General features: G+C 39.6%; 1 pseudogene; it reads left to right on the top strand.

Moving 5' to 3' along the window:
* Window positions 1–1,553, top strand: part of LOC107523777 (lysine-specific demethylase 3A-like) — a 58,890-nt pseudogene extending 57,337 nt beyond the window's left edge.
* Window positions 1,554–12,552: the final 10,999 nt, after the last annotated feature.

Genomic DNA, 12,552 nt, shown 5'->3' on the forward strand with positions numbered 1-12,552 from the left:
GAACACATGCTTATTCTTATAAACCACTAAGATTTGGGGTGGGGGGAGCTGCTTGTTATGGAGCATTATCACAGGAATAGTTGACTGATACAGGCAGCAGTTTGCCCAGCTTCACAGAATGAATCACAATTGATCTAAGATAATCCTGTTGTTCTTTTCCATATACTTGATTTCCAGATTCTCTTGGAGGTAGGGGTGGTCAAATGACCCAGTCTTGGCCAATGAAATATAAGAAGATGTCTACTGAGGGCTTCTGGAAAAGCTTTTGCTTTCCTGATTAAAGGCATAGTAGGGGCTAGAAGTGATCTTTCCATCTTCTTCTTTGCTTGAAAATTCAGTGGGCATCTTGAGACCATGGATCGAAAGGCACAAAGATGAAAAGCTAAGAACTGACAATGATGAGCGAACAAATAGAAGGTCTAGGCCCCTGATGACATGGCTTAGTAGTTTACCAGTATCAACAACCACCTATCCCTTCACTTCTTATTTAGTCAGATGTTCTGTTTCTTGCTTTCCAAGAATTCCTAACCTAATATACCTAAAATAATGTCAGTTTGGTCATCCTAGTCATTGTTTCTCTGAGGTGAGTGATGAAAGAGAAAAGGGAGCTGTGTAATCATGATTCTCCTCACACAGACTCTAAAAAACCTTATTTATTAGGTTATTAGAGCCTGATGTTTTTTGCTGTCCTGTCTCTTTGTCAAATATTTGTAATAACAATGAAGCAATTAGGTTATGGTTGCCTTTAGCCAAAAATTTGGCGGGGGCTGATTTAGATAAAGAAATGTACATCCTGGCCAATGTCAGAGGTCAGTGTGTCAGTGGTGGTTTCTGAAAAGGAAGCTATGTCAACTGTGGAGCCACACAGTAAGAGCATCCCTTAGAGGGTTGCTAGGCAGTAAGCTGCCAAAGGTGTTCAAGAAATGTGTGATGTGTATGATGCTACCTTCTTCAACTTACACTGGGTGTATCCTCAGTATGCATTCGGAGTAGGTGTGAATTGCTACCAGATGAAGAGGGAAAGTTGCCAAAGGTGCTACCTATAAGACTTTATCTCGGCTGAGATGCATGTAGTTCAGGTACATGAGCCAGGAAACCTGATGCCTACCCAGATCGTTCTTGGAAAAGCTCTCTATGATGTTGAAGACTGTTCGTTTGTAAGAGCAAAATATGGAATAAAGACAAATTGTCCTTGTTTAGGCAATTCAAGCTCTTCTCAAAGGCAGCCTCAAAGGAAGACATAAAGTGTCAAAATAGACTTTCTTATTTGGAGAAAAATCTGTTCCGGGTGCTCTGTTCCTGCAGAACCCCTCCATGTTGGAGCTAGAAGCTGTGGTGGGGGTGCAGCCTCCAAGTCAGCTAGGAGCATGAAATCAGCCTGTCCCATCAGCACTTCTCCTTTAAACTGGCTTGCAGACCTAACCAGTGCAAATGTTAACAAAGAAAAAGAGATAGAAAATGAATTCAAGAATACACCAAAAATCCTTGATGACATTTTTACTTCTTTGGTAGAAAATAACACTTCCTATTTGTGTAAGACCCTCAAGAACTGATGACGAACCTAGCACTCTGTCACTCCTCACTACTGACTCTGTGGTAACTGTTTGCTGTGCTTGCAATATCCCAACAAGAGCAACTGGAATGTGTTCAGGGAGCACTGGAGACAAAGGCAGCCAGAGATGGTGTCCGAAGTGCTTTATAAATTGTACACTAAATTTTGAAAACCTAAATACTTTGACAAGGAGTTTATTGATCAGGAAATCAGTCTAATTAATTGTAGGAGTTTCATGGTCTGTTTAAGCTGCTATAACAAAATATCGTAGACTGGATAGCTTAAACAACAAACATTTATTCCCCATAGTTCTGGAGGGTGGGAAGTTCAAGATCAAGGTGGCAGTAGATTTGGTACCTGGTGAGAGCCCACTTCTTGATTCATAGATGCTGTTTTTTTGCTGTGTCCTCACATGGTGGAAGAAGGGAATGGAACTCTCTGGGATCTCTTTTTTAAGGGCACTAATCCCATTCATGAGCGCTCTGACTTCATACCTAATCATCTCCAAATGCCCTACTACCAGACACCATGACACTGGGGATTAGGTTTTAACATATAAATTGTGTGTGTGTGTGTGGGGGGAGGGGGCATAAGCATTCAGTCTATACCAAGAACCAGTGAAATCATCACAGAAGCCACAGGAGGAGACTTTTGGAATGCATTTGAAGATGTTCCAAATCTCTGGGAAAATGGAAAAGAATTAATGATGTTGAAACTTAAGGACTGGCTATCAGGAGGAACTTTTAAAGATCTGATGCCCTCTAGGTTTCACGATCTGATGGCCAACATTCCATTGCTTGAGTACACAAGGTAAGACGACAATTTGGATTTTGTCTCTAAGTTGCCAAACTATTTTGTTTGGCCAGATTGGGGTCCTGAGATGTATAATTCTTGGGGGTTAATTACTCCAAAAGATAAAAATTGTGGAGCAACATCTTGACCAAGATATCTTTATCTGACGCAGTTAATGTCCTGGCCTTTGTGTGAATTCCAAAGGGCACTGTGACCAAGAAGAAGTCTTTAAAACTATCTAAGCTGGGAATCCTCATGAACTCACAATAAAGCAATTTACTGAAGGAAAAGAAGCCAGAAGCCTTCTGGTACATATATGCTGGTGAAGACAGAGGATAAGAGGATTCTTTTAAAAGGCATTAGAGGAGTAAGCTCAAGAAAACCCAGTGGCTTTGATCCTATTAGTGATCAGCACTGGCATTTAGACTGATCACTAAGAAAGCACTTTCATCAAGAGTATGGAGTTCAAGGCTGGGCTATTACAGTTTCTCAGAGATGTGACATTTGTCACAGCAGGAATTCCATGGCAGGTTCATAACTTGTATAGCTATGTCAAAGTAGCTGAAGATTTTGTTTGTCTAGAGCATGTTAAACAGTGATTCTGGCTTACTCAGGAATTCTATTATCTGGTAGAGATTCTTACCAATCATGAAGATAAATTACAGATGAAGAACGTTATCTACCATGCAGCGAAAGATGCAGGTACTATACTGAAAGCCAGCAAATCCAGTTGTGGAAAACCCTAAGGGTCCTTAAGCCCTGCACAGTGAAAGTGAATTCTTGGCAGCTGTTAGAAATCTCTAGGCAAAATTCCTGTGCACTTTGAGAATCACGTCACCTCCTCTTTCTTTTTAACTGTACCCAGCTTTTGAGGGTACTCTGTATAATGTATATTTCTAGTGTTTGCAGACACTAAATATGTATGTGTAGTAATTCTTTATAAAACATGCATCCTTTAAACTGTGACTTCTCATCTAGTATACATCTTTCACCAGGCTGTATACACAAAACCCTCTTATCAACCCTGGAGCAATACCTGCTGTTATGCCCTAGCTACTTGGTTGGATAGCTTAATCAAAATGCATTTCTAACTATTAATAATAATTCTGCATAGGTTATTTGGATTGCATTTTGCTTTGTGCTTGTCTGAGTACCCCTTCCCCTGCCCTTTTGGATTCAAAAGAGCAATGGTGGAAATTAACCGCTAATGATGCAATTCTTATTGTATTACACAGGATTGGTGTTATATGGCATAAATCAGCTACTGTACAATTCTTGGGGTTAATCATATTTATCAAGTAAAGTTTTTGATTTAAATGAATCTTTGCTAGTTTTAAGTGTTAAGCATTTTGCACTGAAGTAATCATATAATTTTTAAAAGTTTACAAAGTACTATTGCTTAAAAAAAAAGCCATGTAGCATCAAAATATATAAGGCAAAAACTAATAGAATTACAAAGAGAAATAGATGAATCCACTCTCATACTTGGAGACTTCAACACCTCTCTATCAGAATGAACAAATCCAGCAGGTAAAAAATGAGTAAGGATAGTCGAACTCAATAACACCATAAATCAACTAAATATAATAGACATTAACAAACCAATTCATCCAACAACAGCAAAATACATATTCTTCTTACTTTCACATGGAACATTCACTAAGACTACATTCGGGACATAAAACACACTTTAACAAATTTAAAAAAATAGAAATCAATTTCTGCTGTTAGACAAAAATGAAATTTACTAGAAATCAATAGCAGCAAGATAACTGGAAAGTCCCAAAATATGTGATTAAACAACACACTTCTAAATAATACATTGGTCAAATAAGCTATCTCAAGAGAAATTTAAAAATACTTCCAACTAAATAAAGATAAAGCAACTTATCAAACGATGTGAGATGCAGTGAAAACATTGCTTAGAGGAAAAAGCAGTGGCATATATATATGAATATTACTCAGCCATAAAAAAGAAGAAAATCTTACAGACTGATGGTTCCCAGAAGGGAGGGGTAGGTTGGAGGCCTGGGTAAAAAAGCGAAGGAATTAAGAAGTACAGATTGGTAGTTACAAAATAGTCATGGGGATGTAAAGTACAGCATACAGCATAGGAAACAGTCAATAATGCAGGGTGGGCAAAAGTAGGTTTACAATTGTTCGTATGGAAAAAGACATGCAGGTTATAATTATTACAACAGCTTTATTAACTCAAAAGAATGTCACAAGGGCACAGAAAACCTACTTTTGCCCGCTCCTATATTGTAATTACTATGTACGGTGCCAGTGGGTACTGGATGTATCAGGGGAAACACTTTGTAGAGTATATGATTATCTGATCACCATTCTGTACACCCGAAACTAATACAAAATAATATTGAATGCAAACTGTAATTGAAAAAATTTTTAAAAATTTGTAAAAAACTTGAATGAGAGATATAGTTATAATAATTAAATTATAGTAATATTAGTGGGTACTTACATAGTATTACATAGAACTCATTCAGTGTAAAAGATTTTGATTTTGTAATTAAAGATCTGAAATAGAATTTATGCTTTGGGGAAGTTAACTACTTAATTAACAGAAGAGTTAATCACTCTTTTTACTAATTTATAGTTACAAAGATCAATGAGGTATTCTATGGGCATTACATTTTGTAAACTGCAGGAGGTCTTGGATAGAATAGTTTCTGTTAATAGTACATGACTCTAGAATAGCTGTGCACAGTGACAGTGAGGCCGCAATTTCCATGTGGTTGTTCTGAGGCAGGCCATCTGGTTAGTATCTTCTCTTGCTGTTTAACAGTGAGCCTGCCTGATGGGTCTGCTCTGCAACTGTGTGTGCTCTAGTTTCAGGTCCCACTGGCCTATAACCAATGGACCACGTGTACTGTTGCAACTTAAGGACGGGGACTGCATCTTACCTTGTCATAAAGTATAAACTCAAAAACTTATTGAATAAAATTAAATTTTTGGACACCCAAAATTTCTAGGCACTCGGTATGATTAGAACATTGTGGGCCTTTGCAGGGAAATGAAACCTCCCTGGATTTCCTCGTGCTCTGGTAGAAAGCCCTAGCCTCCCAACACTCCTCACATACCGTGAGTTAGATCTGTATCCACTCACTTATCTAGTTAATTGCTCTGATCTGAAATAATAAACTGTCTCTTATATCCCTGAGAGAGCCAAATGTTTACAACACGTACTAGGCCCTTAGGTTAAGCCTCAGGTCAGCAGTTCTATCTCCTTTGGTATGAAACCCAGACCTTGGAGAAATCTCTGGGTCATAAAAGTTGAGACACATGGGGTTCTCTGGCCCCTGGAGGAATTTTATTTAGATAACGAGCCAGAACTCAGACTCATATTTCTAAGGAAATTATCTTAGGAGGGGAGGGAAGCAGCTGCCTCCTTCCTCTTTGTGAACAGAGAAAATTTACTTTTCGTTATCACTCATCTATGGAGTGTCCAGCTACTTGCATAAGACATTTAACCTGGGTCTCACTGCAATACCATGGGGGCCAGCATGTTTCGAATTTACTGTAAGGTAATTAACACAAAATCTATCTCTGATACAGAGTGTGCATATTCATATGCATATTAGGGATAAAATTAATAAAGATTAATATTAAAAACTCAGCAGTCTTGTCATAATTACAAAATTACCTCCACAGTTTCTAGCCAAGGTGATTGATGACCAAGATGTGGCCTGAGTCATCGGCCACATGCTTACACGTACAAACACACTCTGTTTAGGAAAAATCTTACAAGTATGGGGCAGGACCTACACAGAAGCCCGCAGTGACTGAGAAGTCAAAGGTTGGAGGCACAGCTGGGACTTGGGAGGCCAGAAGTCCCCACTCCTAGAGGGCATGCTGTGACAAGTTAAAGGGCACAGAAGCCAGAGGTCAGAACTCTTGGAAGTGAAAGTTGTTTTGTAATTTATCTGCTTTTTTAGGAGTAACACCCTTGGGTGTGGGTGGGGTGTTTCAGAGGTTTGAGGGGAAGGCAGGTGTGTGTTCCTTCAGGTCCAGGAGGCTCCTTCTCAGCATCAGTAGGTCCTCTCAGAGACAGTTGTCAGGAAGAGCCACAATGGAAAGCAGCCCTTCATGGGAGGTCCATAGCTCCAGCTTTGCCTCCAAGATGGGCATGGGTCCAGGAGCTTCAATTTCCAGGGCTTGGAGGAGGGATGAAGATCCACAAGCTTCAAAGCATCCTCTCTTTGGCTCCATCATCCATAGGTGAGAATGCCAGCAGCAGAGCCCAGGGTGGGAGTTGGTCATTTTTTTGACTCAGTCATTCAATGGATTTTTAAAAACCTGGGAAAAAGCCCCCAACAACCAAAAAAAAAAAAGTGATAGTGATAATGATAATATAACCAACCCCAAAGTTGACAAGCATCACTATCTCTTTGATGAGTCCTGTTCAAAAGGAAAAGTCTCTATTGTCAAGGAAACGTCCACTCCCCTAAGAAATATTTCTTAGTGGGATTCTCAGAGGCCCCAAAGAGGAACCAGACCAGGCAGAGACAGAGTAAAGAGCCATGTAGTGGCTGGAGTCCTGGATCCCTCAGAGGGCACTTACAGCACACCAGGCTCCCCAGCCTAATCCAGCAAAAGGCTGGAGGCTAAGGTAGCCCAGGCAGGGGGAGGCCCCTGCTACCACATGCTAGTCAAAATCCCTGATGATGATGTACATTGTCCAGCAGTTGGGGATTAGGGTCAGGATCAGGATGACAAAGATAATCCTGGAGGTGAGCACCAGGTGAACCATGGACTCCTTATCTTCTACAGAGTTATTATACCTGTTCCCAGCACGTAGACCAACAGGCTCAGCAGGTCTACAAGGGAGACAAAGGGATGTGGGCAGCCTGCAGCTCCTGGGGGGCAGAGCCACCTGTGGAGACATCCACCTTGCAATACCTCTGACCCGTGCCCTGTACCACAAAGGACATCCACATCCCCTCCCATACAAGCTGGATGGCAATGATTCTGTTGTGGAGGCAGGTGGTTACCTTCCACAGGGGCAGGGAACAGGCATGCACCCAGCTGAGCAACATCAGGCCCATGCCCAGGGCTTGCAGACAACCTAGACTATGGTGAGGTTGAGAAGAGGTGTGAAGGAAACCGAGGGGCCTCCAGTGTGGGGGCGGGGGCAGAAGTGAGGATCACTGGACTACTGACCACACACACAACCAGCAAGGGGATTAGAAAGAATGGGATCAAAGCCGTGAGTGTAGGAATGAGAATTAGTCCCTCACAAAACTCAAAGGATGTGCTCGTACACAAAGATGAAACAGTAATGGTTTTTAAGAGTAGTTGTGGAACAGAAAGCAAGCCAACGTTCCCTCCTGGTACTGAGGGACGTGGGGGGTGGAGAGCAGCTTCAAATATCGAGTAAAACTCTGTATTCTGACACTGAAAAATATGTACTCCGTTTTCTTTGGCTACCCCATTGCCTGACAACAGTTCCTGGCCATGCTGCCCATGTTCTAGAATATATAACTCCTCAGTGGTTTCTGGGAGCACTTGGATCCTGGGAAATAGATTTGATTACATAGGGCAAGCTTGGCCCTTCATTTTTACCTTGACTTTGAATATAAGTAAAAATCTGTAAAAGTAACTTCTCATTTTTTCTCCTTCACTTAACAAATATGAGAGCTTCTTGTGTGTCATACAGCCAGCTCCCTCATTCCACTTTCTATTTTTTTTCATAGTTTCTGTGAAGTTGCTGATGAGTTCCGACTCTAATCTGTTCTCCTGAGCAAAGTCTGCAGAGATTTAGGCTACAGGCATCTCAAGTCTAAGTAGGTGCAGGATCTACTCTCTTATTCAGAAATGAAATCTTTTAAGGTGCTTGTTTCCTTTTTCCTCCAGCACCAATGGAGGCTATAATTAATGAGAAACACACACACAAGCGCACGTGCGCGCACACAAACACGTTTTGAGTAGGGCCAATACAATTCTGGGAACTTGGGAGAATCACAATTTGAGAGTCAAGGAAGGGCCTTAGAGGACTATCTTATGAAGAAACACAGCTCTTTCATTTTTAGAGATGAAAAAGTTAAAGCCTCAAGTAAACAATAAAAGCACAAAGCTACTAAAAAGGAGAGCTGGAGCTAGTTATCTTCTGACTCCGAGACCTTTCTGGCATGAGACACTGCTCACCAGATAAAGCTGGGCTAATGGACTCAAATTTCACAACTGCAAACAGGCATTTCTGAGGGAATGAGAAGTTTACATTTATCTTCCTAAGTGAGCTAGAATATAACAGCAATATTTCCATTTCAAGTGCTTGTTTTCAGAGCACTTAAAGTAGGCAAATACGGAGTGGCAAGGATTATCAAAACTCAACACGACAATGGGAGGAACCGGTGCACTTTCATGTCTGATTGTTTCTTTTAGTGAACTAGTGCTCTGATCTTCTAAGGAGTTTCCAAGCTAGGGGTATGTCATGCCTAAAGATGGGAACTAAGATAGCTACAACTCTAGGTGCTTATAAACTGGTACTCCAAGTTTAGTACTTGCAAGACCAGATTCTTGACATTTAGGGGGCTGTAACACACCATTCTCACATCTAACTTTCTTCTGTGGTCAGGGTGCCAAAGCTGGAAGAGATCATTTTGGCTAATTCTGCAATTTAGAAGAAGGAACTGTGATGCAGAGATTAAGTTGTTGTTCATGGTTTTAGAAAAACAAAAGCAATTTGAGCAATTTACTCGCTGATGATCTCTTGCTGGTGATTCTGTTCTACTCATGTCCCCTCCCTGGTATTATACCAACAAATCCCAGTTACTTCCACTGCTACTTCTCTCTCATTTCAATGATAAATAATCTACCTGGGAGCCTAGATCCTTCCTGGATCTTATCTTTACCATTTCATTTAGGATTGTGTGTTGTTACAGAACCTTGACTTGGAGGAAAGGTAATTTTGCCATTTTCATGGCTATCAAGAAGCCTGACTGGTAACAGAGGAAAACACAATTTTCAGAAGTAGTATTTCAGATAAAACAGCCTCACAGAACAATCAGCGACATTTACAGGACTTCATTCATTTAAACCAAATGGTTATGTTTAGCTTAATAGGTTTCTGTTAAAAGCTCCACTATAGTCATAGTACAAAGACCTGACATTCTTTAAGATACATTACCCACAACATTTACAACATATTCTATAACTTCCACACTGGGTGCTAGTCTATTATAAGGAAACAAAACAAAACAAAGCAAAGAACATTACTGCAGCACATTGACAATGAGCCTATTCTAATTAATATGTCATCATTCAATTAGCCTAGACTTTTTATTAAAACAGCATATAATCAAGTGCATCATCTTAGACAATATCCACATTTTATACACTTATCCTATTGTTGAAACATAATAGCACTAAGCAGACAATTGAAACCATTTACATGAGGAGGGAGCACTTCATCTTACTAAGGAGGGGGCTGAAACCCAGATGAAAGGACTTTAGCCCAGAGCTCACCAGCTTTTGTCTACAGCTGCGACTAGCCCTAAATCTGAGCTATTGTTGATCACAATTCCTCCCTAATTACACCTTTGTAATACAGTAAAACCTCCATATAATGGACTTATTCTGGCAAGGGGTTGTCCATTAAAGCCAAAAGTCCGTTATACAGTGGTACCCCGGTTTTGAACATTTCAGTTTATGAACGCTGTAAACCTGGCAGTAAATGCTTCGGTTTTGGAACATGCCTCGGAAGTCAAACATGTCATGTGGCTTCCACTGAGGGCAAGATCCTGAGGCCCAGCTGTCAGCTGTTGATCCTTGGGTTTTCGAACGTTTCAGAACTCGGTCTTCCGGAACGGATCACATTAAAAAACCGAGGTACTGCTGTATAATAAAGTAGGTTTTCCTAATGGTTAGATTAAAAAATTGACAAATTAGTTTACCTGTTTTTACTTATGTAGACGTGTAATTAAAATTAAGCATGTATGAAAAGTTTAATTTCACAGAAAAGTTTTCTGTATGTATTACTGTAATTTTAAATTTATGCTGAATAGGTCTAGTAAATGCATACATTCACCAGTCACTTTGAGGAAACAAATGCACATGGCCAGGACGTGGCTTAGCGAAGTCAGAACACGAACATTGGTTAAAATTGCTGCAGAAAATCACACCTCGCAAAAACAGAACCAATTACTGAGGTGTGATCACATGCTAATCACTCGCCCAACATTGTTTTCAAGGAGTGACTCTGGGATTTAAATATGTAGACTATAGTTGTAATATTTATGTTGGTGAGATTACTAGTGTTTTTTCCAACATATGGCCTATTTGCTAAAATTTGTTAATAATTAGTAACAAAAAATAACCTGTTAATTTAAGTATAAGCAAATCTTGGTTAAAAGCATTTTAAAATTAACAGTGTTAATTTTCACATGATATATGGGGACAGAAGTTTTGTCTGTTAATCTGAAGTCCATTAAATGGAGATTTGCAAAATCGAGGGTTTACTGTACTAACTAGCTGTCTTAAGTGACTGGGAGACAATGTGCTACTCTAGAAAGCACAGGATTTGGGATTTGTCAAAGGGGGGGTGTCTCAGCCTCACTTCTTGAGAGCCCCGTTATCAAGGCACGACTTGCTCTCTCTGGAGCCAATTTCCTCATTTGTCAAATTGGGGTAAGTACCTGACACATGGAGTTGTTGTAGAGTGCCATGTGTGTGAAATGCATGACACATAGTAGGCGATCACGTGGCCCATTCCCCAGTGAGGTTGAATGTGTATCTGCTGAAGTCTAGGCTCACTAGTGAGTACCAAGTAATGGGTTCATGCCTCGATAGGTTAATTAGATAAATGAGGAGGATGGAAGGTAAGTAATCTATGGGTCCACTTACTATGATGGGACCAGTTTTCTGTAGAAAAAGAACTGAGGGCAGCATTACAGATCTTCAGGATCCAGGTTTTCATCATAGTTATCTTTAGAAATTTTTTGTATTGGAGGAGTAATAATTTTCCCCCACAAGGTTACCATGTTTTAGTATAAGAGTGATCAATTCTTTATCTGCTTTTGGTATCAGGGAAATTCTGGACTCATAGAATGGGTATGGGAGGACTCCCTCCTCTTCAGTTTTGTTTCTTCCTGATTCAATCTTGAAGGATTTTATGTTTCTAGGAGTTTATCCATTTCTTCCAGATTGCCCAAAATGTTGGTGTATAACTGCTTGTAGTATTTTTCTATAATCCTTTGTATTTCTGTGGTACTGGTTGTTACTTTGCTTTCATTTTATTAATTTTTCTTTATGATTCTGGCTATAGGTTTATCAATTTTATTTTTCAAAGAACCAGGTATTAGTTTCACTGATCTTTTCTATTTTTTGTCTTTATTTATTTCTGCTCTGATCTTTATTATTTCCTTCCTTCTACTCAGTTTGGGCTTTTTGTTGTTCTGGTTTCTTCAGTGTACGGTGAGATTGTTTATTTGACATTTCTCTTGTTTCTTGAGGGAGACATACTGCTATGAATTTCCCTCTTAGAACTGCTTTTGCTGTGTCCTACAGATTTTGGTCGCTGTGTTTCTATTTTCATTTGGCGTTTCTTTTGATTTCCTCCTTGATTTCATTAACCCACTGATTATTTATTAACATACTGTATGTTCAGTACAAGCATACCTCGTTTTATTGCACTTCAGATGTATTTTTTACAAATTGAAGACAAGACCCTCTACCAGCAAAAAGGTTATTACCTGCTTTACTGTGATACTCATTTTATTGCTGTGGTGTGGAACTGAACCTGCAATATCTACAAGGTATGCCCATATTCACAGACATAACACTGGCAGAGTAATACCAGTAATTCTTACCTTCCAAGGTTGTCATGAAAATTATATTTAAAAGTATGGTGGATAATCCCTTACCTGAAAGGCTTGGGGACAGATGATTTGAATTTAGAATTTTTCAGATTTTAGGCAACCCATATAATTATATAATAAACTCAATGGGGTCTGTGCAATACTATATAATCAAATCATTTCTCTAAATTTCTCAAACAAAACCAATTCATCTCTCTCAGAGAGATGAATCAGCACTACAAACCTCATACCAGTTCAGATCATATTTGGCCCAAATGAATTTGGGCCAAAACAATAATATCAACAACAAAAAATAAATAAAAATGAGAAGATGTCTATCTAAATGAAGCCAGCAACTAGAACCTATGATGCAAATATAACTTCATGTTACCA

The sequence above is a fragment of the Miniopterus natalensis genome, chromosome 8 (assembly GCF_054644295.1).
Source record: "Miniopterus natalensis isolate mMinNat1 chromosome 8, mMinNat1.hap1, whole genome shotgun sequence".
Classification (NCBI taxonomy): Eukaryota; Metazoa; Chordata; class Mammalia; order Chiroptera; family Miniopteridae; genus Miniopterus; species Miniopterus natalensis.